Below are 27,201 nucleotides of genomic sequence, written 5' to 3'. Positions count from 1 at the left end.
CAATCAACGTTCGGTTCTTCCTTTCAGCTACTCCGTTCTGTTGTGGCGTATACGGAGCGCTGTATTGATGCTCAATACCCTTCTGTAGACAAAAGATTTCCATCTCAAAGTTCTTGAACTCTGTCCCATTGTCGCTTCTGATGAATTTAACTGATTTACTCATGACATTCTCGACTTTTGTAATGAGATTCTTTACCATCTGAGTCGTCTCGTCTTTCGTTTTCAGAAAATATACCCACGAGTATCGCGAGTAATCATCAGTTATCACCAAGCAGTAAGAAGTACCGCCTAGACTTTGTACATTCACCGGACCGAAGAGATCCATATGAAGTAGTTCTAGAGTACCAGCAATTGAGTTGATCGTCTTGGTGAGATGGCTTTTCTTGTGTTGTTTTCCCTTCTTGCACGCTATGCATTTATCTTCAAAGTTAAAACTCTTTAAGGGAACGCCCATCACAAGCCCATTTTTGACAATGTAGTTCATCTTACGAAGATGAATATGTCCCATTCTCCTGTGCCATAATTCTGATTCAGATTCGCTTGCCTTTGTCATTAAGCATGATTCTCCGGTGGCCATTTCAGTAGACCTCATATCCATCACGTATGTATTCGTTTCACGTGGAGCTTTCATTACTATCCATTCTTCTGGTATATGAAAACCAGGCTTCAATACAATCGCTTCATTCTTAGTGAAATGGACAGTGTATTCTTTATCACAGATCTGCGACACACTCAGCAGATTGTGCTTTAATTCCTCCACAAAGTTTACATTTTCAAGTGTCATTCTCCCATTCGACACAGTTCCTCTTCCGGTAATCCTTCCACCGCTTTCACCAGCAAAACTAACTCTAGCTCCCTGAACAGGTTTTAAGTCTTGCAACAAGTGTTTGTTGCCTGTCATGTGCCTGGAACAGCCGCTATCTACAATCCAAAGATTGTTTGCAGCCCTGTTCAACTGTTCCTGCACCATAAAACAAAGAGTTAGAATCTTGAGACCCAAGACCAATTGGTCTTGGATCGATACATCCCGTATCCTGGCTTTCTCAAGTTAGCATCAGGATAATTTCTGTACGTCCTGTTAGGGAATCTCCCTGCAGATTGAGTGTAATGCCTTCCAAACCTTTGAGAATAGAAAGTGTTATTTCTTGTGGTTTGGTTGTAAAAATGAGGTTGGTTTTTATGAAAACTTGAATTCGTTACATTTTGGCATTTTTTAAAGTTTTCATTTTTAGCAGGAACAAAATGACGCTTATTCTCATTTTTATTTGGCTTCACATCTCTAAATCTCGGTTTCAAAGGACAATCTGCAACTAGATGTCCTAACTTGTTACATCTAAAGCAACATCTACTCTCCATTTTCTTGTCAAATGTTGGTTTGGATGTAGAGGCAGTGTTACCAGCCGTTCGTCTCACATAAGGTGGGACGTACGGATTGAGTGGAGAACTCTTTTTAGAAACTTCATTTTTATCTCCATCGGTGGGTAAACCTACCTTCTCTTTTGTCTGACCAGATTCGGACAACATATCCGAATCTGATGAGACTGGACTTGATACAGAAATATTCACACTAGAAACAGGCGAACTTGTTTCGCCACAGCTAACACTTGGTTCGACACTAGTAATTTTGATAGTAGTTGTCTGAGGAACTTCGAAATCAACAGATTTCTGAACACTTGGATTATAAGTATAATTGTGGTTAAAGGGTGGTGGAACTTCGTGATATCCGATTCCTCCCCTCTTTGCAGAGGTACCTGGATCACTCACGAGGTGATCAAGGATGGCCGAGGAATTCCTGAACTGCTCAAGTTTGCGGTTCAGTTCCACCACCTTTACCTGGTGGTCAGCAATCTGTTTATCCCGATCAGCAATCACTTTAGTTTTTTCTTCCAAAACTTCATAACTAAGATCAATTATTTCAATTTTCTCAGCAAGTTTAAGCTTTAAGCTTTGAATGTCTTTTTCACATGCTTTTATTTTAATTTTATAACTTGTTTCTCTTGCTTTTGTAAAATGGTGATCTTCTTTGATAGTTTTAAAGTCAGCATCTAAATGGACATACTGATCAGTTATTGTTTTAAGTTGCTCAGACAAATTCTCACAACTAGTACAAATAGTTGTAGGACTTACCTCGGAGCGATTATCTTTGTCATTTGCCATGAAAGCGGTTTCTTCTTCATTTGTTTTCTCAATTTCTTCAACCTTCTCACATTCTTCAGCTTCAGACTCAGCCATGTTTGCTTGCTCACCAGAACCACTTGGGCGTTGATTCCAGTTGTACTCTCCTGCCTCTCTGGTCAACATGGCATTTATCTCTCTGTTAACTCCTGAGTGTTGTGTAGGTCGACCTTGTCCACGTTCAACCCTCTCATTTCTGCATTCCTTGGCAAAGTGCCCGTACTGTTGACAATTGTAGCACCTTACCTTGGACTTGTCGAACCCGGGCCGACCACCAACGAACTTTCTCCCCGTTTTATTCATGAAACGCTTGACTCGCCTCACTATCATGGCCATTTGCCATTGCAAGTCCATCTCCTCCAGATCATCAGCATCGATCTGGTCATAATCCTCATCCAGAACAGCAGGGTCCACAATCTTCCCCTGGATGTAGTTTTCGTAGGAAGCAATAAATGAAGCATAGACTGCAAACTGCTCTTCAGCAGATTTTACACTCATAGGCATCTTGGTATAATTATTGCTTGATGCATTTACAGAAAAACTACTTGTGGATGCTTGAGGCTTTGAAGTACTAGATCCTCCAGCAACGAAACATACATCACCATTCGTGTTTACAGAAACGTTTCCATCATGAGGAAAGTCGGGACCTGACTCCCCTTTTGAGTAAAAAGCTGCAGATTCAGGTCTCGAACTTGAGCCTGAGTTAATCTTTGCACCATACATACCAGGGTCTTGTATCTGGTCTGTTGGTGTTTCTTTTCGAACCATATTGAGCTCATAAGTTCTGAGCTTGTTTACTGCAGTTTCCAAATCACAGTTAGGAAAGTCTCTGTCTTCCCTCATAAGGACGGTGTACATTTCCCACTTCGGTGGGAGAGCATCGAGAAGCTTTTCGACGATCTCTTCTTCTCGGTAGGCAATCGAATAATTGCTAAGCTCTGTCATTAGATGATAGTATCTGGTGATAATATCATCCAAAGATTCATTCTTCAAATATTTGAAGACGGAGAACTGGGTCTTCAAGAGTTTAATCTTTGAGGCACGGATACCTACGTTCCCCTCGAATCTGTTTTCCAGAGCATCCCAAAGCTCTCTTGCAGAAGTGTACTTTCGGAACGTATGGAGAACTTCTTGAGGAAGTGCCATTGTTATCGCTGCATGGGCCTTGCTCTCGGCCTCATACATTTTCTTTTCTTCGTCCTCCATTTTACTGTACTTCTTCACCACGTCACGTCCTTCGTATTGCATGGTTGGAGGGACGTATCCATCTTGAATGCACACCCACATTTTGGCATCCTGATATTTAATGTACTGGATGAATCTATCCTTCCATGCCACGAAGTCTGTTCCCTTCATCAACCTCGGGGCCTTAGTGGCTGACCCTGCCTCAACTTCCATCTTGACCAAATCGGAGATGTTGATCGATGACATCCTTGTAAAACCTGAAAAACCTGAAAAAAAAAAAAAAAACAAGAAAATATTAAAACAGCTCAGTAGGCGAAGTTAAGGATAACTTCGCTTGAAGGTCAACTTCGCTGAACAGAGAACTTCGCTGAGGTCTTTAATTCGCTTGAATTGGCGAAGTTAAAGTTAACTTCGCTTAGCTCTGGCGAACTTATGAGTTGAGCGAACTTGGGTAGTAAGCGAAGTTGTGGATAACTTCGCTAAGGCGAACTTATGAAATCTGCGAACTTAAGTGTGAAGCGAAGTTGCGGATAACTTCGCTAAGGCGAACTTATGAGTTGAGCGAAGTTGTGGTTAACTTCGCCAAACTTTATATCTTCGCCAAAAACCCTAATTCCAGTACGGCAACTTCGCCTGAATTCAACAACTTCGCCTGAAGATCAGCAAGTTCGCCCGATGAACCTGGAAGTTTTTCCAGATCTGTTTTCTTCAAACCAGAAGCTCCCGATCAATGCTAAGGCTTGAAAATGACTGTCAAGCACTAGTAGAACACAATCCCAACAAAAATACGTCTCGCGAATAGGTCAAACGAGACGAAACTACACCCGCGTGAAATCCCGAACCTCACAATCGAGCCGATGGCTCTGATACCAATTGTAGGTTCCTGAACGGATCGTACACGGGATGTTCTCTAACAACGCAGGTGCGGAATCCCTGCGTAGGTAGGTTACGAGTGTAGATATAGAATAACACAAGCAATGAATCAAACACGTAATATTATTAACTGAGCACGTGACTCGTAGTCACTATTACAGACACTGGAACTAGCAAACACGTCTGCTTAAACTCGAACACTTGACTGAAACCCTAAACTCCTTCACCTCGACGATTCGGCTGTAACAATCAATATATACACGACAACTTCGCCACAGGCGAAGTTGTCTGTAACTTCGCATATTCAACAAGTTCGCCTGAGCGAACTTGTTGACAACTTCGCTTGTTCAACAAACAAAAACATAATCAAATACACAATTACAATACAGACTCGATTACAATTACAAGACTATGAACTACTGACAAACATGTACCAACACAATGCTTATCGTGCAAGAAGGGAAAGCAACACAAAAAACCTCATCACTCCAAGAAGGTTAACTCAATTGTCAGCACCCTAGACCTACTTCACATGGATCTCTTTGGTCCCGTGAATGTAAAGAGTCTAGGTGGAACGTCAAACTGCTTGGTTGTAACCGATGATTACTCTCGATACTCTTGGGTATACTTTCTGAAGGCAAAAGATGAGACGGTTCAGTTGGTAATTAACTTGATTACCAAGGTTGAAAATATTGTTGGGAGAAAGGTTAAGTACATCAGGATTGATAATGGTACAGAGTTCAAGAACTACCAGATGGAGATGTTCTGCTTACAGAAAGGGATAGACCATCAGTACAGCGCCCCATATACTCCGCAACAAAATGGGGTGGCTGAGAGGAAGAATAGAACGCTAATTGAAGGAGCCAGAACCATGCCACAGCCTGTTATATCCTTAATCGTGTTTCAACTGTTAAAAGATTAAATAAAACTTGTTATGAACTCATGCATGGTAGAAAGCCAAACTTGAATGGTCTCGAACCTTTCGGGTCCCCATGTACGATATTAAAGACAAACTCAAAATTTGATGAGAAAGCCGACGAAGGTATTTTAGTCGGATATGTTGTTGGGACACCCAACAGAAGAGTCTTTAATTTATCGAACATCAAGGTTGAGGTGGTATGTAACACTGACATCACGAGTTACAAATCACCAAAACATAGCATGGGACTCGCTGAAGCTTTCGACTATGATAAACTGTTCAAATCTTTTAATATACTTTACTTGGATTTTGCAGAAGTTGATGAGAAAATTGCTTCACAGATTCTGTATGACGAGGAAGAAAATTTTGTGCAACGTCCGCGATACGACGAAAGTCAACCTTCCTCGTCAAGTGCCGTTGATACTCCTGCTGCCTCTACCGAAGAAGAATTCTACAACCCATTTTTCTCTCAACATCAATCACCCACTGATGAACTCTCTTCGAATTTAGAAAACAATCTGGAAGTTGGTCCGGTTCAGACTACTGCAATTCACAAAAATCACCATTTGGAGAACGTGATAGGTAATCTGTCTGACGGTGTTCAAACAAGAAGAAGTTTGGATGAACACACATGTGTTTACACAAGCATTAAAAACACGGGTATCATAAATGAATGCTTGTACCCCTGCTTCATCAGCCAGATTGAACCGAATAACTATCAAATGGCTCTAAAGGATAGCTCGTGGGTCGGAGCCATGCAAGAAGAGTTAGCACAGTTCGAGAAGATGGAAGTATGGAAATTAGTTGAAAAACCAAAGAATGTAAATGCTATTGATACAAAGTGGGTTTTTAAATGTAAGAGAGATGAGAAAGGGATAATCATACGGAACAAGGCAAGGCTGGTAGTAAAAGGGTTTAATCAGCAAGAAGGAATCGACTACAACGAAGTGTTTGCTCCTGTGGCAAGATTGGAGGCAATTCGACTATTTTTGGCATTTGCTGCTCACAAAGAGATGAAAGTGTTCCAGTTAGATGTGAAAAGTGCCTTTTTAAATGGTAAAGTCGATGAGGTGGTGTATGTTGAACAACCTCCGGATTTCCCTGACCCAGATTTTCCTGATCATGTGTACAAACTGAGTAAAGCTTTATATGGGCTACATCAGGCCCCTCGTGCCTGGTACGCAACATTGTCCGATTACTTGCTTGAGAATGGGTTCGAAAGAGGAAAGATCGATAGCACGTTGTTTGTCAAGAGAAAAGGGGGTGATCTTCTACTCGTTCAAGTCTATGTGGACGACATCATTTTTGCTGCATCAAGAGTCGCCATGTGTCAGAAATTTGAAGCAGTCATGAAAAAGAGGTTTGATATGAGCGCCATGGGCGAATTAACTTTCTTTTTGGGATTGCAGGTAGATCAGAAGAAAGATGGGATGTTTATTCATCAAACAAAATATGTCCATGATGTGCTTAAACGCTTCAAGATGGACAATAGCACTCCATTTGATACTCCAGATTGCATCAACCACAAACTGGGTGCTGATTCTGACAGTGATGAAGACGTGGATCCCACCCAATATCGAGCAATCATAGGTTCTTTAATGTATTTAACTGAATCTAGACCTGATATTATGTTTGCAGTTTGCCTTTGTGCTCGTTTTCAGGCAAGCCCGAAGAAATCTCACATGAAGGGAGTGAAGAGAATATTGCGGTATCTCAAAGGCAAGCCTAAGTTGGGGTTGTGGTACAAGAAAGGGGGAGAACTGGATTTGGTAGCTTACACAGATTCTGACTATGGAGGTTGCAATCAGAACAGGAAGTCAACAACCGGTGGATGTCAGTTTCTGGGAGGAAGATTGGTGTCGTGGCAGTGCAAAAAGCAGACCTCAGTAGCCATTTCCACCTGCGAAGCAGAGTACATGGCAGCATCGAACTGCTGCTCCCAGGTTCTTTGGATACAACAGCAATTGCGCGATTACGGTCTGAATTTCACTCAAACCCGTATTTGCATTGATAACACTGCTGCAATCTCAGTAACTAACAATCCCGTCAAACACAGCAAAACTAAACATATTGACATTCGTCATCATTTTATACGGGATTGTGCTGAGAAGAAATTAATTGTGCTAGAAAAGGTTGATTCGTTGGATAATTTCGCCGATCTTTTTACTAAAGCGTTTGACCGATCCCGTTTTCAAAATCTTGTTGAACTTAATGGGATGATCAATCCCGAGTAACCTTGTTTTCCGTTTTTCTTAAAAAAAAAGAAAAAAAAGAAAAAAAAACATCACTATCGCTTAGAATTATGTCGGTTGCTTCAGTTTGAAGGACACATCTTCGGATATGTTTGGTCCTTACTACTATTAGTAGATTATGAGGATAGCCATTAACCAGATGATTGAAAGTGACCGGGGCGGTTTATGATGGGTTTTTATTCTTTCGCTGAAAAGTAGTCGTACATATTTAGTTAGAAGGACACGTACTCGTATGTGGTCGGTCCAGCTGATCCATTGGATCTTCAGGATAGCCGTTTACCTGAAGACTTTGACTTGATCGGGGCGATAGAATTTAAATTTTTTTTAGGGGAGATGATATAATTTTTTCAAGTCTATAACTTCGTAAGAGGTTTCTATACAATGTTTAAAGGAAATTGATCCAACCTTGGAAAGTGATAGAAAAACTATTTCTGTGTGCCTAACTGGTGAAGTTATTAGGCCTAAAAGGCTCTAGAACAGCCATTGTATGTTATGGTAGCTTTTTATGGTGCGTAAAAGTAGAAATGATACAAACTAAATCTCCTCGATTTAATGTGGAGAATCATTCTGAGTTGTGCATGTCTCCATATACATCTTTCCGAATGATAGGCAGAAAAGTGATTACCCTGTCATACACGAGCCCGTGAGTGTTCTGATTCCCGAGAAGATGGTGTGTCAAGTACCTGCAGTGATCCAGATTCGGGACTTGCAGTCGTCTACTATTTGAAGCTGTATTAATATCTTTATTTAAAAAAAATGTTGTTAAGCCTTTTTGAAGCTTATGTTATTTCAAATATCAACCAAGAGGCAAGAAGGAGAACGGGAAGAAGACTCTAAAGATCGATATGTACTTACTTTTTAATCAGACACTACGGGTTGAGGTCAATTCGGGGTGACTTGGGGAAAGCCAAATACGCTTTGAGAATAGATAGGAGGCATCACAATCTCTCATCTGATGTCCATCTAAATTTTGAGGTTAATTGAACCTAATCCGTATCACAGAAGCTATGAAAACCATACTAAGTTTTATACCAGCTTACAACCTGTTTCTTTATGTCATAATACCGCTGAACATGGATCTATGTGACAGCCACTTAATTAGTATGATTCCTGTTCGGATCTTTTCTAAAACATGCAGGTTCTCGTCAAGACTGAAATTTGATCCCTTTTATTTACTTACTACAATTTACACACGCATATTTTGTTTTATGGTTTAAAACTTGGTCACTTGGTTATTTGATCGTAAAGTTTAAATCTTTAACGGAGGATTTTAAAAGACAGTTGCACTTTGATCAAATTTATAAGGTCCTGTTTTGTAAATTAAGTTAGGCGAACTTGTGTTAAGGTAAAGAGGCGAAGTTGTCCATGCTTGGTGTTAATTGAAAGAAAATGAAAAATCACAAGTACTCCCGAGAACACCCTTGCTACCGAGCACACTTTTGCTCCCGAGCACACTTTTGCTCCCGAGCATGCTTGGTGTTAAGTGAAAGAAAATGAAAAATCACAAGTACTCCCGAGTACACCCTTGCTACCGAGCACACTTTTGCTCCCGAGCACAATTTTGCTCCCGAGCATGCTTGGTGTTATGTGAAAGAAAATGAAAAAGCACTAAGTAATCTGAGCACACTTTGTTTCCGAGCACTAAGTAATCCGAGCACACTTTGTGCTAGTTGAAAATTGAAAAATCACAAGTGTTTTGATTTCCGGGTACACTTTGTGCTAGTTAAAAATTGAAAAATACAAGTGTTTTGCTTTCCGAGTAGACTTTACTTCCGAGCACACTTTGTGCTAGTTGAAAATTGAAAAATCACAAGTGTTTTGATTTCCGGGTACACTTTGTGCTAGGAAAGTGCTTCCGGGTACACTTTGTGCTAGTTAAAAATTGAAAAATACAAGTATTTTGCTTTCCGAGTAGACTTTACTTCTGAGCACACTTTGTTTTCTGAGTACACTTTGTTGTCCGAGCACACTTTGCTTCCGAGTACACTTTAGGCGAACTTGTAAAGAGGCGAAGTTGACCATGGTTGACCTTGAGCGAAGTTAATGATAATCTGTTGACCAACGAAGTTGTCACGGGGACGAAGTTAAGGTTAACTTCGCCCTTGCATTTTCAAACCTATATAAGGGTCAACCTGGTCAAACCCTCGGCGAACTTATATACACTCCTAACCCTCGGCGTACTTAATCCTTGAATCCGTATTATCTGTTTTCAATCCGTGTTAAAGGTGTGTAGGCTCGGTATTACATGTAATTCATACTAATGGTGATAATCAAGGGCCGTGGTGATTCGATGTGTGACATTGTTTATGCTAACTTTTAAACAATTGATAAACCAATCTGTTTCTAATGTGTTCGTAACTTAGTAAATCGTCTAGATCTCCATAGTAACATCTTTTCTTGTTTTCAATCACAAATTCACCAAACAACCCAGGATCGGACCTCTGTACTCGCCGTTTCAGATTCAGGCGAAGTTAGGCTTAGGCGAAGTTAGGCTTAGGCGAAGTTGTTCTCAACTTCGCCTTATGTATAACTTCGCCTGCTCATGTTTAATTAATTAATTAGCCTGGTTGTTCTCAGGCGAAGTTAGGGTTAAGGTGAAGTTGCACTCAACTTCGCCATATGGTTAACTTCGCCTGCACATAAGATGTTATCATAACTTCGCACATGGTAACAGGCAAAGTTATGATCTGCTTTGTCGATGTTCTAACTTAGACCGTTTGTTGTGCAGATATGGCTGCTGTAGCAGAAGCTGGTGGTGACGAAGGTGGTGACAACAACCGACAGTTCTTTCCGGGTCACAACATGTACATTACTTTGTATCCGGATGCTAGTGGTATCGACGATTATCGCAAGATCATCTCCTTCCTAGTTCGCTCACATATTTTTTATGCTATTACTACAACTCTCCCCATTTCTCTACCTAATATTGAAGATTTCTGGCGAACGGTAGAATATGACTGTAGAGTTGAGCCTCCGGTTATGCGCGCCACAGTGAACAATCAGGAGGTGCAGTTCTCAGCAGATCAGATCAGATTCGCTTTGCAGTTCGGGACTGAAACTAGAGATGATCCTACAGATTTTTCAGCTCCCGTCAGAGATGGTGCATTTTTACGTATGGGCTATTCGGGTCCTTTGGTTGACACTCAAAGGCGAAAGGGATTCTTGTTGGATCAGTGGCGTTTTCTGATGCACGTGATGATTGTGTGCATGTCAGGTCGTAAAGCTGGTACTGACGGTATGGGGGCAACGATTCAGTCTGCTATGACAGCCCTGACTTACAACAAGCCCTACAGCTTCAGTCATATGGTGTTTTATGAAATCGTTCGTCAGAGACGCGCGGTCGCTCGTGAAAGATTTTTAATGTACCCTAGATTCTTACAGATGATTTTGAATCATGTAGCACCTATGCTACCTCAACGACGTCCCATCCGTTATGTTGAGAGTGTAAGTAAGAGGATCTTTGCGCAATGTAGGTCGTCAAGCGCACGTAGCAAACCAGAGCTTCGTCCGCGGCACACTCCATTGTTTGGTTATTTGGTGAACCCTGCTTATATTGCTCCTCGTGGAGATGAATTTCGGGACCCGACACCGCAACAGGCTGATGTTCCTCAACCACCAACTGTGGTACAGCAAGCTTTGCTTGCTGATCCTGTTGCAGCTCCAGAGGAACAGGTAGATCTTGAAGCTGCTTTTGGTGGCCAAGGGTTCTTTGATATGGAGCAGATTGATCCAGCTGCAGAGGTTCAAGCACCAAAAGCTGAGGCATCTGGTGTGAATGTTTCGATGGTAGCTATGTCTGTAGCAGATTCTGAGAGAACCGACTCTGACTCCTCCGCTGACGATATCGTTGAAGCATGACAGATTCTGGTCACACAAGAAAAAATACATGGTAAGAGAAAGAAAGTCTCAGATAACAGTGAATCTGACTTCGAGGAGGAGTTAGACCAGTTGCTATGTCGATCAAAGAGGGCCAGAACTGGTGAGGGTTCGGGAGCTGGTAAAAGCTCAAGGGTGGTTCGTTTCTCTCCACCCTCGTTATCTGGTATAACCATGGTTCCGGCTTCGATGACTGTAACAGTACCAATCACCTCCAGTGTTCCCGTGGTGACATCATCATCATTTGGTATCCCACCAACCACGTTTCAGTTTTCGGCTCCGGAGATAATTTCCTTGCCACCTCCTACTCTTACTCCATCGGAGGTTGTTGCAAGATTTGTTGAGTCGACGTTGGTAGCTACTGCGGGGATATCTGTTACATTACCACCCGCGGTTACTATTCAGCCTGCTTCTGATACTCCAGTCAGTCTGGGAATACCTCCACCTTATGCTCAAGACGTTTCTCACATGCGGTTCGATTTTGATGCTACCTTGTCTGATTCTGAAAGGATAGCGGCTCTTGAAAGGGTGGTTGCTGAACAGTCGAGAATAAATCTAATCCAGACACAAGCTATCCAGCGCCTTGTAGCAGAAAATCAAATCCAATCGTCCTTCCTTGTTGAACACGGTAAACTTTTTGATGCTCTAAAGCAGTTCTTAGCATCTCAGGGGGAGACGAGCTACAAGGGCGATGAGTTGAGAACAAAGAAAAGTCATAATAGAGACGATGATCCCAATGCATCGAAAGGTGCAGGTGGTGAGTTGCCAAGAACTGAACAAACTCTTGGGACTTCCACATCTCAGGGGGAGTCAACTGGTACGGCAGGTGGATCAGGTGGTGAAGATGTTGTGGTTGTGGATGATGAGGAAACGTTGGGTGGTGATGATGTGGGTGATGACGATGTGTTACCTGTTGAAGAGATTGAAAAGATAGGTGAACAGATTGTGATTGATAGTAAGATTGAAGAGGGTGAGATTGTGGATGACAGTGTAGAACATGATATTCCAGGCGTTGACAAAGTAAATGTGAGTCAAGATATGGATGTGTTAGATGAGTCTGAGTGGGAAGAGCAGCCGAGATGGAAAGAAGGATACGCTCAGTGGTTTGTAAAGACAAAGAAGCCAGCGGTTCCAACCATGTTCAAGAAAAGTTACAATATCAAAGGGTATGCTGAGTTGAAGAAGGGTATTATTTGCTGGTTATGATGAACAGTTGAGGTTATTTGTGATTAAACGCTTTGATGGTATTCAGTATTTTAAGAGGATGTTGAGATTTCTCAATACCTTGCCTGAGTGTGAGGTGAAGGATTTGGCTAAACTGGGGTTGATTAATAGAAGTGATGATAATATGGCCAGAATTATTGGGAAGATTGTGTGGAAAGAAAGTGTGAAAGAGAAAAAGTTTGAGTTGTTAAAGTCCCAGAAAGGGAAGCTAGTTGAAGATAAGGAAAGAGGAATGCGAGCTGATGGCAAACCTTGGATGGTGATGAAATATAAGCCGGTTCGGTGTTTGAAAGAAGTGCCGATGAAGACAATGCCCAAGGATGTGTTAAAGAATCTAAAGTGGTGGTATGTTGATAGCCAAACAGCTGAAGCGGTTATGGAAGATGAAGACAAACAAGAGATTCTGAGAGTGTATGATCCCATGCACTTGGTAAATTTGTCTCAAGCTGACTTGCAGGTGCTAAACGATAAGAAGATATTCTATATTCCTGCATGGAAAGATGAAGCCAAGAAGTACCAGAGAGTGGTCTGTGTGTGTGTCAGACAGGGCGGTCATGCTTGAAGACGGGTGACACAAGATTTTGGGATTACTAGACACGTGATTGAAGATAGAGATATGAAGCTACTGCCAAGGGGGAGTCTGTTGGTGCATAATGTCAGTAGTTCAGTATCTAGTGTTTTGTATGTGTCTGTAATCGTGTTAGATTGGTTTTAGATATGGTGTCACACAAGTTCGCCTGATGTAAGCGAACTTGTAGACAAGCGAAGTTAAGACAACTTCGCCTAGTCTGTTAGGCGAAGTTGTCGAGGCCTATATATGCCTAACTTCGGCTTGTTTAGAAAAGTTTTTTTTTTCGAGAACGTGTCTTGTGATTAGTGATATCACGTGTTGAAGTGTTGCAATACAAACATGTTTAATAGTATTGTAACGTGTGTTTGCGTATCGTCTTAACGTATTATATATCTTACGCTCGTATCGTATTACGTGGGGATTCTGCACCCTCGTGTTATGAGATACTCCTGTGTAGATCAGGCTGGGAACCTACAATTTCTAATAACTCGGAGTGATCGGAAGAAGAAGAGTAAGTGGTGGACATATCTTTAGAGAAAATATTATTCAATAAGAATAACGAAAGAAGAAAAGAGGATACATGTTTAAGTTGTGAAGATGTGTGGTTATAAGGAGTATACCAATTGCATATATATCAGGCTAGAGTTGATAATAAGGGTTAATGATAATAATGGCGTCTGACGCAAGTCTAATCGTTTTATCTTTTGCAGGCAGTTCAAAATTCAAAACGACAGTTGTATCCCATAAACACCCGCCATTTTGGGGGGAAATTGTTAGGGCATAAATTTTATGCTGAAGATACTCTATCCTTTTGTAACTTCTGGATCATTTATCCTTGAGATATATTCCAGGTTATGAAGGATTAAGGATCCTCGGTATAATTTTTTGTACTAATGATTGTGTTTGAATGGTGTTGTGCTTATTAGATATAACGGCTGCATGACCAATTCTACCTTATATCTCGCTGCTAGAGTCGTTTAGCATATGGTCAAGAAGCGTGGACAGAGATAACGGAAAGTGGCGGATTAGTAAGGAATATAGTTATTTGTTATTTACATTTATATTGAGATGATTGATCAGTTAGTTAATCACTTCACACATATTAGATACATTGAGAACTCTCTCTAGCAGTAGACACACATAGCTTTTATTGTAAACACTGATCATAATCTCCAACCTTGTATGCTCATTTTTTGATATTAATAAAGTGGTGATAGACAATTGTCATCACCCGGGGTTTTTCTGCCGGCGATCCGACCAAGATCAAGGGTTTTTCATCGTAACAAATCCTTGTGTTTGTGTTTGCAACTGTTTCATAATCGTTATAATCAACTTAGCACTAAACCTCACCTTACAAATTTGGTTATATTATCCTTAGTTGATTTTTGACCAAAACAATGATTATCTATTTACCTTTAATAACACCATAAACAGTTAGTTGTTCATTTTATGTCCTGTCTAGAATTGGTCATTCTAAAAGTTTGATTAAATTTTATTTAACAACTCTTGCGCATCGTACTTCTAGGATAAACTTTGTGTTTTTGATTTTCTTTTCAATTATACTTAAATATTGAAAACTTGCAACCTAACATGCAAAACATATCTTCCCAACATATTGAACAACCTTATGTCACCAGCAAACGAAGAACATCGATTGACACTTGCACAAATTCTGACAAAAAACCCTCATCAATAAACGGTAACACACGTTTAACAAAATTAAACCCAAACATTGCTCTAGATTTATTCGTACTGAGTAAAATGACAATATTCATTGCATACACACAAATTATATATATATATATATATATATATATTTGCAAAACAACTACAGGTGTACTACATGAATAAAGGAAATTTCAACGAACACAAAATGGTTCTATGTTCATTGTCCATAATGCCCCAAGCATGTTCACCAAAAAAAAAAACAATCTTAATGGCTTGGTATGCGGGGACCACAAGACAACCAAACTACCAAAGTACATGTAAGCATATTACAACTTTTGTGCTCACTGATTTTACTACTTTTACTTCATATATTTCAAACAAATATATACATACAATTATGTATAATCTAAACAGGTAATTTGTGAATGCAACAAACTCTGATAACATCACTGACATACCTGCTGCATTCTATAATGAAGCGATAACAGCACTCCTTGGAAAATCATGCATTGACCAGATAAAAACCCATGGCTACAAAGACCAAAAAAAAAACCCACCGCCCATCCTCACGGCAGTTGGAAAACCAATCGACATGATGGTAACAATCAAATCCAGCCACACAGTAACCGTCAACAGCGTGAAAGAAGCACAAAATAATGCCATGATAGCTACATAATCGGTTACACAACCAATTCATCCCACAACACCGGCACCAAAAGGTCAAGGCAAAAGGCCACAACTGGAACAATTCGGTAATACACCATTTTACGTTTACCTCAACTCTTTTGACTCAGGTTGTATACCTTCACATTCTTACTCTTAACTAAAACACCTATCTAATTACATGATCAGAGACCAGAGCAAGAAACACAAATTCTTATTAACGCAGTCATAACCATATTTTGACCATGGATTCAACAAAGCCCTTTTTTGGATATCAGTATGACACAACTACAAGGAGCCCTGCTTTTTGATCAAAATGAAATATGGTTACCCATCAGTTATCATGTTTGTGAAAAACATAATGTATTTTGAACCAAACAACCGTAAATAGGTATATCTATAAATAGCTTAGTTATGCAAAAGGCCACTTCTCTTTACGGCCACAATCTAAGCTCTAATCTATGTCAAATACATAAGACAAGCAACAAATAAAAACTACTTCACCCGTAGCAACGCGCATCTACGAATCCTATTATGATCAATAAAAAGTCATGGGATTAGTTGGTTTAGAATAAGAGTTAAATGTGTAACTATTTAATAAATGAACAAAACTTGTTTTGAAGTTGATGGACCATCGATGTAACTATTTTTAAATGTATAATGTTTAACCATGACGTGTGATTAAAAAGATCGTTACCCCTATATTTTCAAAATTTTATGCATTGTTGATTATAAAATATGTAAAAATTTCTAATTTTTATCCCCCGTATTACGAGGGTTGTTTTACATTATTCATTTCTAATTATTATATTTTTTTTTATTTTAATTTTATTTATTGTAATAAAGTTAATAATATACTTAGGGTTTGATGATAGAAGAGTATCACAAATAAATTAGATTTATAATCCAGTTTAAAAGCTGTTTGAGTTTGGTGTGACCCACGACCCACTTATTTTTTATTATAAAATTATTTATTAATTATAAATAATATCTTTTAAAAAAATCATATACTAATATAAGATTTTCATATCAAATATTTGATGAGATTAATTTTTAATATGAGAAGTCATTATTTATAAAATAAAGTAATCTTATAAGTTGAAAGAATATAGAAATTTTCTATTTATATATTCAAGATTTTTAAGGGCTACTTTCCAATGGTTTGAACTTTGAAATGATGTATCATGAAGTTATGGTTTATGAAACTGAAAGGACCTGAATAGTCATACTTAATATTTGGACGTAAGTAACACTTATTGAAATTGAATAGCTTACTACTACTTTCCGAGTTATCGTCAAACTTGTTCACTCGTCTCTGTTCCACGCGTTTCCCCAATTTATTCAAACCCACCCTTTGAATCGGTCATCCATCTGCCACATTATTATTATTATTATAACCTAGCAAACATTGCCCACCTCATTACATTTTCTTTTCCACGAAATTACATTTTCATCGCTGCTGATATAACAATATCATTCATTGGACATCGTTCCAAGTCAAGTCTTCGTTCTTTTCTTCCATACAACACGTCACTCTCATTGTTTAAATTAATTTACCTCTACACTTTGACAATTTGCTTAAACTGTTGTAGTAGTTGAATTAGTCGTTACACTCAAGTAAGTCTAAGTCTTCAGTCTACAATCTAATTACACAACTACATGACTTTTTCACTCATTTCCTATTTTCACATTTCTTTTTCTTCCATAATATTATGTATGTACATTATTATATAACCTCATTATTATCTAACTCATTTTCATATCAATTCAATTCAAGTTTGTATTCATTTAAATTGAAATTAGTTACTTAGACTAGATTAAGCTTCAACTGAGAGAGAGTATGATTTTCAAAACTATATTACCCATTCGTCCTTCGAAAAAGGATGAAGATGACGACTACAATGTCGAGTACTCCTTCGCAACCGAGTACTCCGGTCCTCCCGTTACTTACGATATCCCTAAGGCCGTTCCACTTGATGTTGCCTGCATTCCAACAGCTTCTGTTGTTTCCACACCTGCTAATTCCGGTAATCTGTCATTACCGGTTGTGTATCCGGTCGTTAAGAGGCGATCGGACTTAGTTTCGTCGAATGTTAAGGAAGATAGTTTTCGGTCGAATGGTTCGATAGAGTTTTCGGATAGTCAAGAGAATAATAATTCACATGAGTTTTCGATGAGTTCGGATGGTTTGGATAATGATTGTCATGAAATCGAAGAGCTTAGTGTTAGTGAAGATGGTCAAATGACACACCAACAGATTTCAGATTATGATAAGAAAACTCAAATGGTGACGTTTGTTGAACCCGAGTCTAGCAATATGGTTCAAGACAAAAGCGGTTATGGTGAGTCGGAAATGATGAGTCAAGAACGACCGCGTGCAAATCCTAATATTAAAAACGGGGTGTGTCATCGTTGCCTTAAGGGAAACCGGTTTACCATGAAGGAGTCTTGCATTGTATGTGACGCGAAATACTGTACCAAATGTGTGTTGAGAGTGATGGGGCAATGCCCGAAGGTAGAAAGTGCGTTACTTGTATCGGTTATCAGATCGATGAGTCAAAGCGTGCGCAGTTAGGGAAATGTTCGAAAGTTCTGAAGCAAGTGCTCACAGATTTTCAAGTTAAACAAGTGATGCTTGATGAAAAAATATGTCAAGTAAACCAAGTACCACATCGGCTCGTTTTTGTTAATGGTAAAGCTCTTTCATTAGAAGATGTGTTACTATTGCAAACTTGTTCTCACCCGCCAAAAGGACTTGTTCCAGGAAGCTATTGGTATGATAAATTGTCTGGTTTTTGGGGAAAGGTAATAATAAAAATAATAATAATCATCATCATAAATAGCTTTGATTATTTTATGCATAAACAAGATTGATAAGTAGTTATAACAATGTGAAATTTTGAGCAGGACGGACGAAAGCCTAGCCAGATTATTACTCCCGGATTGCCTATTGGCGGTGGGTCCATACCCGAAAATGCTAGCAATGGAAAAACAAATGTGAAGTTCAACAATCGAGTGATCACTAAACGAGAGCTCTTAATGTTGAAGGTCCGGTGTCTTTTTTTATTTATATATGTGACTATTTCATTGGCCAATGTTCGACTTTTATGCAAATTACGCAGTTTGCGCGTATCAATCACAAAGGCAGCCCCCATTATTGGGTAAGCCACAACGGAACGTATCAAGAAGAGGGACAGAACCAAAAGAAAGGCAAAATATGGGAGACGGTATGTGGTTGATTCATATTTTTAACTTAATTCCTGAACGCTGACTAGGACAACATAACTTAGCTTGTCTTGTCTTGATACCTTTGGTTTCAGCCTGGAATAAAGGTGGCTTGTATTATCTTGCGCTTGCCAATGCCGCCAAAATCTTTTATCACATCCGAGGAAGAAATTGTCAACAATGGCAGTCAACTGGAGCAGAAAAAGACTTATATTAAGCCGCTAACTAAAATACTTCTAGTTGGTCAAGATCAATCTGGTATAAGTACCATTTATAAACAGGTAGATCATACTGGAAACAACTCGGTTATTATGTAAAACAATAATGATACCATGTTCCTGATAATCTGTTTTGTTTCAGGCCAAGATTCTTTACAAAGTTCCGTTTACAGAAGACGAACGCCAGAAAGTTAAATCATTGATCCAAAGAAATTTATATCTTTATATCAGTATTCTGCTCGAGGGTCTTAAACGATTCGAAGAAGAATATTCTTCAATTCAGATTAGAAGAAAACCAGTTGATCAACCTGGTACTTATAGTTTTGATACAGTTTCAAGAATTTGATATCCGCTATAAGTTATTGTAATATGAAACTTTTTTATTCAACTTCAGGGAGTTCGGTTGAAAGCCTCGAGACAAATATCTACTCTTTAACAGAAAAATTAAATAAATTCGCTGAATGGCTTATTGAACTTGTGGAGTCAGGCAAACTGGAAGCCTATTTTCCAGCCGCAACTCGTGAGTATTCACCACTAGTCGTGGAATTGTGGAAGGATAAAGCTTTTCAAGAAACTTATGCTAGACGAGATGAACTTCCTGCACTTCCGATAGTTGCTGATTATTTCTTACCTCGGGTATGTGCTACCATGTCATGTTGTTGCAGTTAAAGTTGAAAATTTTGACCCGTTTACTTACTCGACACACACAAATATGAGTTTGTTTTAAACCACTACTAATATTACTTTTAACAGTTGTTACAAAGTATTGAAATTGGTTTTGTGGATGTTGTGTAGGCTGTTGAAATATCGAGTGAGACTTATGAGCCGTCTAATGAGGACATTCTCTACGCTGATGGTATTACATCTTCAAATGGGCTTACTTCAATGGAGTTCTCTGTTTCCTCTACAACACCACAAATTAGCTACATGGACGCCACTGAGCAGAGTGACGCTCCTTCGCAAAGGTTAGTGTTATATCACATGTTGACCACAAAGGAAATGAGGGGTTTTTCAGGCATTATATATATGTTGAGGACTGTGAGAACCGCCTTAATTTTTGTACTATTTATTATAAAAGTTGACTAGAATGCATGTAGATATTAATTATTTTAGAGATTTATTTTTGAAAATATGCGTATATGCAAATATACTGTATGCATATGTGCACATTTTTATATATTTTTTAAAAATAGAGATAAAATCAAAGAAAGAATGAGGAGAGATAGTTAATCATCTGTTTTTCTATTTCACCTTTTCCATTGAAGTGAAATGTACATGTCTTACTCGGTTCATAATTCTCAACATACTATTGGTTATGAAAAGAATGTTCCTACGCTGCGCGCAACACATACATACACATGTGGGGTGGGGGGGGGGGGGGTTCGACGCGGAACCATAAATGTGTTAGAACCAATGTGGAACAATCATTTATGTGTGTGTGTATCTAAGATTCTAATACAAATATAAAAAACATCATGGTTATGTGATGTACTTGAATTTATATATGCGCACGTGGAGATTACTTCATGGTATTCATATATGATAAACGTCTAATCACATGTAAAATTGACTATATTTTACTTATGTAAGCATGTGAGCCATATATTTGCAGGTACGAACTGATTCGAGTAAATTCAAGTAACCTAGGATACAACTGCAAATGGCTAGGCATGTTTGAAGACGTTGACCTCGTCCTCTACTGCGTTGACTTAACTTCTTACAGCGAGTTTTTCACCTACAACAGCTTAAACCTCAAGAACAAGATGTTGGAAAGCAAGAACATCTTTGAAAACATAGTCACGCATCCAAGGTTCAAAAACAAAGCATTCCTTTTAATGCTCAACAAGTTTGATCTTCTTGAAAAGAACATCAAAACAAGCCCTCTTATGCAATGTGAATGGTTTCATGATTTCAATCCGTTCATAACCAACTACACGTATGATGATCGAAGCTCAAACAATAACACCAATGCATCTGTAGCACAATATGGTTTTCAGTACATTGCTGCTAAGTTTAAGAAACTGTTTAGTGAGTTGACCGGGCGGAAACTTTATGTTTCACCAGTGACAGGGTTAGAAGCGGGCAGTGTTGATGCTGCTCTTAAGTATGGGAAAGAGGTATTGATGTGGGTAAATGAAGAAAATAAACCTATTGCTAGTAACATCGAGTGGTCTTCGCAAAGCACAGAGACTACTATACAAGGTGGTTAATTTAGAAATAATCCAACACTGGTATTTTTTTCATTGTTGTCTTGTTTCTAATTAACCCATGTAATATGTACTAGGAGTAAATATATGCATATACTAAGTGAAAGGCATAAATTACGTTGTTTGACCAACACGAGTTATGCTCATGGCATGACGTGTTAGCTTTTAAGAATGAATTTTGGTTCGATCACAAGCGACTCGGGTGAACAGACCAATCAAACGAAACAATGTGATACACTTTGTAAAAAAAAAAAAAAAACCCTTAGGTTTTTCAAGTGTAGTGTACCTAAATCATTGTTCATAAGTTCACCTATGGAGTTTGGGATTACAATGAGTCACATGTGAGGCAATTTTAGTTATATCAATCTCATAACCGATTATAATAGTATTCCATATTTATTAGGTACCCGTAACTCGTTACCGTTATGTTTATACATAAGCGGATAACAGGTTTACTTTCTCAAGAATTTTTGAGTGTGGTTAAAGCCCACTAATTTAAAAGTTCCAGAAGAATTTTTGATGATCTAGGTCTTCTTGTTTTTTCTTTTGAGTAGTGCACCTAGCTAAATCATTGTTTGATGATCTCTGTCTTCATATATAACTTTGTTTGTTCTTTAGAAATCCATAGGTGTGAACCAAAGATTTTGGGTGCTCCAAACGAATATTAAGTGGTTGACGAGGCTTGCCATGTGACTTTGCTACCCGCTGTGTCCCATTTTAATCACAAGAAATAAATCTGAACCTTTAATTTGCTACCAGTTGTGTCCCATTTTAATCAACCCATTTTCACCGATCAAATTTACTCATTTTTTGGCCCATTGACAAAGAATCTGGGGTCCATCACTTGGTTCATTGGTATATTCCCAAGTATAAATGTTTGTGCTCTTATGTTGTCTAAACTCTAAACTTTACTTGTTGAGATGCCCATGACCCAAAACTAGATTTTAAGCAATCTTATAAATCAACTTCAAATATCAAATATTCAGCTAGCGATTGCCCATTCAATGAACTATTTATTATTTTTATGAATATAATATATTATTGTAAAAAGAGTTGAGCTATTAACTCACTCTAATCATATTCCTAAATCTACACAATTAGCTTACAAAAAAATTTGCTACACAACTTGATACCATTAGCTTAGAAATTGAAAAAAAAAACAAATAACTAAAACGAATTAGAAGCCGACGGTTCGGTTTTGGACTTTAGTAAAAACCGAAATATTGGTTTTGGTTTGGTTTTGAGTTTTGTGGAAAACCAAAAAAACCGAACCAAAATAACAAAAAGAAAGAGAAACCATAATAACTGAACCTTAACCATTAAAACCAAACCTATCGATGACTAAATGTTATTGAATTCATGACTTTTAATTTTTAATTTTGAATGTAACTATTTTGTTAGTGTTTAATATTTTAGGCCAAAACATTGAATATTGTAATAACCATAAACTTTTTCTTCCCAAGTTTTACGTCCAATATAAATATCTTCGGTAATTTTTTTTTGGCCCGATTAGAATAACCGAAAAAACTTAATCCAAAACTGAATCGAACCCGAAAATCAAAAAAACTAAAACCAAACGATTTTGAAAAAATAAAAAACCACAAATTTAGTTTCGATTCAATTTTAACCCAAAACTGCATCGAACAACACCGCACAAACAGCAATACTTGCCCTATGGTATATACATATTAACACAATAATAAATTATATCCTAGATTAAAATCAGATCCTCAAAGCAAATAAGATTTCATATGAAAAACTTTTACATGAAGAAAGAAATATATACATACATATATAGTATATATCACATACTACAAGGTAGATTACAAATATACATGAGCAAGCTAGAGGTAGAGATTAACTTAATAATAATAATCTCTAACAAGGTGCAAAACGATCCATGAGCCAAAACTCTGTCTCTTCCGGCCACTCCTCCGCCGCCGGAGATGCTATGACCACCGTAGCAGGCTTTACAATCTGATCAGCATCATCAGTTTGAGATTTAAGGAAGAAGTTAGCAGGTGGCAGCTGCTGTTGACTTGTTTTCTTCAACTGGATCTTGTCAGTAAGCTTTGTTAGTTCTTGAACCCATAGATTCACCATCATCGACATATTTTTAAAAAAAAATTATCTAGATTTTTTTTTGGTTCACTTTTTTTGCTTATGATTTGAGGAATAGAAAAGTGGAATGTATTTATAGGGAATTAAAAAAAGAAAAAAGATATTTTATTGGAGAAAAAAAGATATTTTAATAATAGAAACAGATGGAGGGGCCCGCAATGGGGTTGAAAAAAAGCGTGTTCGTTGGAGGCGGTGGTGGTCCATTGGTGACGTGGAGGGTATGAAAACAGCATTCTACTATTCTGCTGACCTCTACTTTGTTTTTTTAATTTATTTATTTTATAATGAAAAAGTATTGAAAATCTCGTGGGTATTTTAAAAAAAATATCTGTTAGAAATCGATTTGTTTAGATGGTTCGATTTGTAAACAAGTTGAGCCCGAGTCAAGCTAAGGTCTTTTGTTAGGTTGTTGCCTTATCACTTAAGTTAAAGCGTAAATTTTAATGTTTAAACCAAGTGTTATACTTGCGGCATGTAGTCCTGGGTGACATTTGAATGGTGAGAACGGAACATCACGCCGACTCTGTCACCATTTCCCTTTGCATGGTGAAAACGATCCTAGTCTCGCACACCATTCTCTTTAGGGCGGTGACTGGTGAGTGATCACTCATATATTGGTTTAGGTATTTTTTTTATATGTTTTTTTAATAAGAAGATAGAGAATGATGAATATAAATATAACACAGGTTGAGTGATGCGGATGAATGATAGAGGAGGTGGTAATGTGATGTTGATGTGACACAAAATGAAACATGGAGAATGATATATATAACAAAGCATCTTGTAAGTTTGACTATCCCTGACGTAGGGCCGGCCCAACTTCATTAGAAGCTCAGGGCTTTGGGCCCCCAAATAGTTGAGGCCTCCATTTCAAAAATATAAATAATTGATATATATTATCTCTTATTTGATTAGTTAACAATTTTCGCGTTGGCTTGCTGGCAAAACTTGACTTCAATACATCTCATCTAGAATCGCATCCCATGTTCGACTCCCTCTATAATTCTTTTTTATTTTCAAGATTACATTATGGCTCAGGCCATAAGGTGAAATGCTAAAAAATGGAAAACAATTCAAAATTTTTTTGTTGTTTTAACACTATGCTAAAAAAGATCTGATGCATAAGAAATTTCTAACTATTAATATTTTTTTTTTCAAGCACGCTTCATTCATATTAATAAAAGTTATCGTTGTATAAAATATCATCTTAAACATGTTGAGGTAACCATAATATTTTAGGGTGATTTGTTGTTTTATTTGATGAACTCAACCCATTTTATGTCATATAGTTTATAAGTTGGTTACGAACTTTATTTCGTAAGAAAATATTCACCTAGTTTATAAATTGGTTTGAAGCTAATAAGTTCCTTAGGTAATCACATAAAAACGGAAATAAGAACCCAAACATTTTTTAAAAGAGCCCAGAATATTATATTCGCTTTAGGCCCCAAAAATTATTGGGCCGACCCTGCCCTGACGTGTGCCCTTATTATGTGAAGAGGCCCTTCCAAACGACTACATTGGATACTTGGAGTTCAATGTTCATGACGGTGATGTTAGCCTAGACAGATCAAACAAAAAAACAAACGAATAAACGAACATGAGATTTTTGGGTGACAACCTACGACTCTTTTATTATCAAACAAACTTAACAAACGACTTACATGGAGAAGAGACTCCTTTACACACAAAAAACAATAACATACACCCCCTATTTATAGTCTTGCTAAACTACTCTCCAAGTCAATTACTAAACTTCCTCTCCAAGCCAATTACTAAAATATTTATCCATAAATTTCAACTAAATATACAGTGAATTGAAAATAAAAAAGGATAGTGTATATATATTAAAAAACTTGAAAATCTATAAGAGATTACTAATACTAGAGGGTAGTAATATGTCAAATAAAATTGTTAAATGAACTGAAAGTCTAGGGGAGAGAGTATGACAAGTACACAATGGGAGTACATATATGCTTGTATCTATACTATATGTACTTAAATTGATTTTATTTATTTCACAAAATAATTTTTATAAATGAACTTAATAAAAAATACACGTGTAAAAACGTACCCGAGAACGTTCTTTCTATTGAAAATATCGTTCTTAGTGTCGTATATATATAATTGAGAGAATTTTGTTTATGAACCAATTTTGGAAATAAGACTTTTTATACGATAGCAGTTCTAACCACTCAGCTTAAATACAAAAGAAGCTTTACCTATATTGATATATTCATTAATTTACCACCCATCAAAGGAAATAGAAACATTAAATTGTAACGATGAAATCGAGTAGATTTAGTTAGTATCACTTCTGCTTCATAGTCATTGAGCGTTTTCATCCATCGCCGTTGGCGCATATTGAGCTCTTTTTGGTCGAAAATATGTTTTAGACTTTTGTGATCGGTGTACACGGTAAATCTTACTCCATAGAGATAGTTCCTCCATATCTTAAGTGCAAAGATTATGGCGCCTAACTCTAGATCGTGAGTTGTGTAATTCTTTTCGTGTACTTTGAGTTGACGAGAGGCGTAAGCGATTACTTTCTTGTGTTGCATTAGTACGCATCCTAAACCCGAGTGAGATGCGTCACTAAAGAGTACAAAATCCTCAGTACCTTCCGGCAAAGCCAAGATAGGTGCTTGGGTGAGCTTTTGTTTAAGTATATCGAACGCCTCTTGTTGCTTCATTCCCCATCCATACTTGATGTTCTTACGTGTTAATGAGGTTAGGGGAACGGCGATACGAGAAAAATTTTCGATGAATCTATGGTAATAGCCGGCCAAACCTAAGAAACTTCGGATCTCAGTTGGCGACTTTGGGACCTCCCACTTAGAGATAGCTTCAATCTTAGCAGGATTCACTTGAATACCGTTAACATTGATGACGTGACCAAGAAATTGTACTTCGTGCAACCAGAACTCGCATTTTGAGAACTTAGCGTACAACTTCTCGGTTCTAAGGATTTCAAGCAACGTTCGAAGATGGACTTCATGATCGGCCTTTGACTTAGAGTAAATAAGTATGTCGTCAATGAATACGATAACGAATTTATCTAAGTAAGGTTTACAAATACGGTTCATCATGTCAATGAACGCGGTCGGAGCATTAGTAAGTCTAAACGGCATGACCGTGAACTCATAATGTCCATACCTTGTTCGAAAAGCAGTCTTTGGAATATCTTCGGATTGGACTTTGAGTTGGTGATAGCCGGAACGAAGATCGATTTTTGAAAAGTAGCTAGCACCTTGAAGTTGGTCGAAAAGGTCATCGATACGAGGGAGTGGATAACGATTTTTGATTGTGACTTTGTTCAACGCACGATAATCGATACACATTCGCATTGATCCATCCTTCTTCTTAACGAATAGAATTGGCCCTCCCCAAGGTGACGAACTCGGTCGGATGAAACCTTTCTCTAGAAGCTCATCAAGTTGTTTCTTTAACTCCTTCATTTCGGTTGGCGCTAAGCGATATGGAGCTTTGGCGATCGGAGCAGTACCAGGAACAAAATCGATCCTAAACTCTACTTCACGATCGGGAGGGATTCCGGGAAATTCATCAGGAAAGAAGTCAGAAAAGTCAGAAACGATAGGAACGTCTTTGATTTTTTTTTGGCTTAGACTCTTCAGTGATGTAGGCCATGAATTCGAGGCATCCTTGAATTCAAACATTTGTTAGCTCTAATTATAGAAATTATGCTAACTTGGCCAGCGTCTTTGTCCCCTTCAATTCGAATCGTTCGTTTATCGGGGGTTTGAAGTTCAACAGTTTTGCTATTGCAGATGATACGAGCACGGTTATCGGATAACCAATCCATAGCAAGTACAATGTCAAAACCAGCCAGACTCATGGGCAACAAACAAATAGGCAGAACATAACCAACTAAAAGAATTTTTCCGTTTTCAATGGCTTCGGAGATCTTAACGATTTCGCCACTAGCAGTCTCGACGCTTAGAGTTTTATCTAATTTTGTTAATGGTTCGTTTAATAGACTACAGAAACTATAATCTATAAAACT

General features: G+C 38.1%; 1 pseudogene across 1 annotated transcript; it reads left to right on the top strand.

Annotated features, from left to right (window-relative positions):
- Positions 1-17,213: 17,213 nt before the first annotated feature.
- On the top strand, positions 17,214-21,168 carry LOC143567102 (extra-large guanine nucleotide-binding protein 1-like; annotated as a pseudogene). The gene is made up of 8 exons (XR_013141344.1): positions 17,214-18,211; positions 18,314-18,454; positions 18,529-18,633; positions 18,727-18,912; positions 18,992-19,160; positions 19,244-19,485; positions 19,645-19,814; positions 20,462-21,168. The product of XR_013141344.1 is annotated as an extra-large guanine nucleotide-binding protein 1-like (transcript).
- Positions 21,169-27,201: the final 6,033 nt, after the last annotated feature.

This window comes from Bidens hawaiensis, unplaced genomic scaffold, assembly GCF_021521415.1.
Source record: "Bidens hawaiensis isolate Kalapana, Puna unplaced genomic scaffold, B.hawaiensis_p1.1 tig00023216_1, whole genome shotgun sequence".
Taxonomy (NCBI): Eukaryota; Viridiplantae; Streptophyta; class Magnoliopsida; order Asterales; family Asteraceae; genus Bidens; species Bidens hawaiensis.
This window is presented reverse-complemented; position numbering and strand designations above follow the sequence as displayed.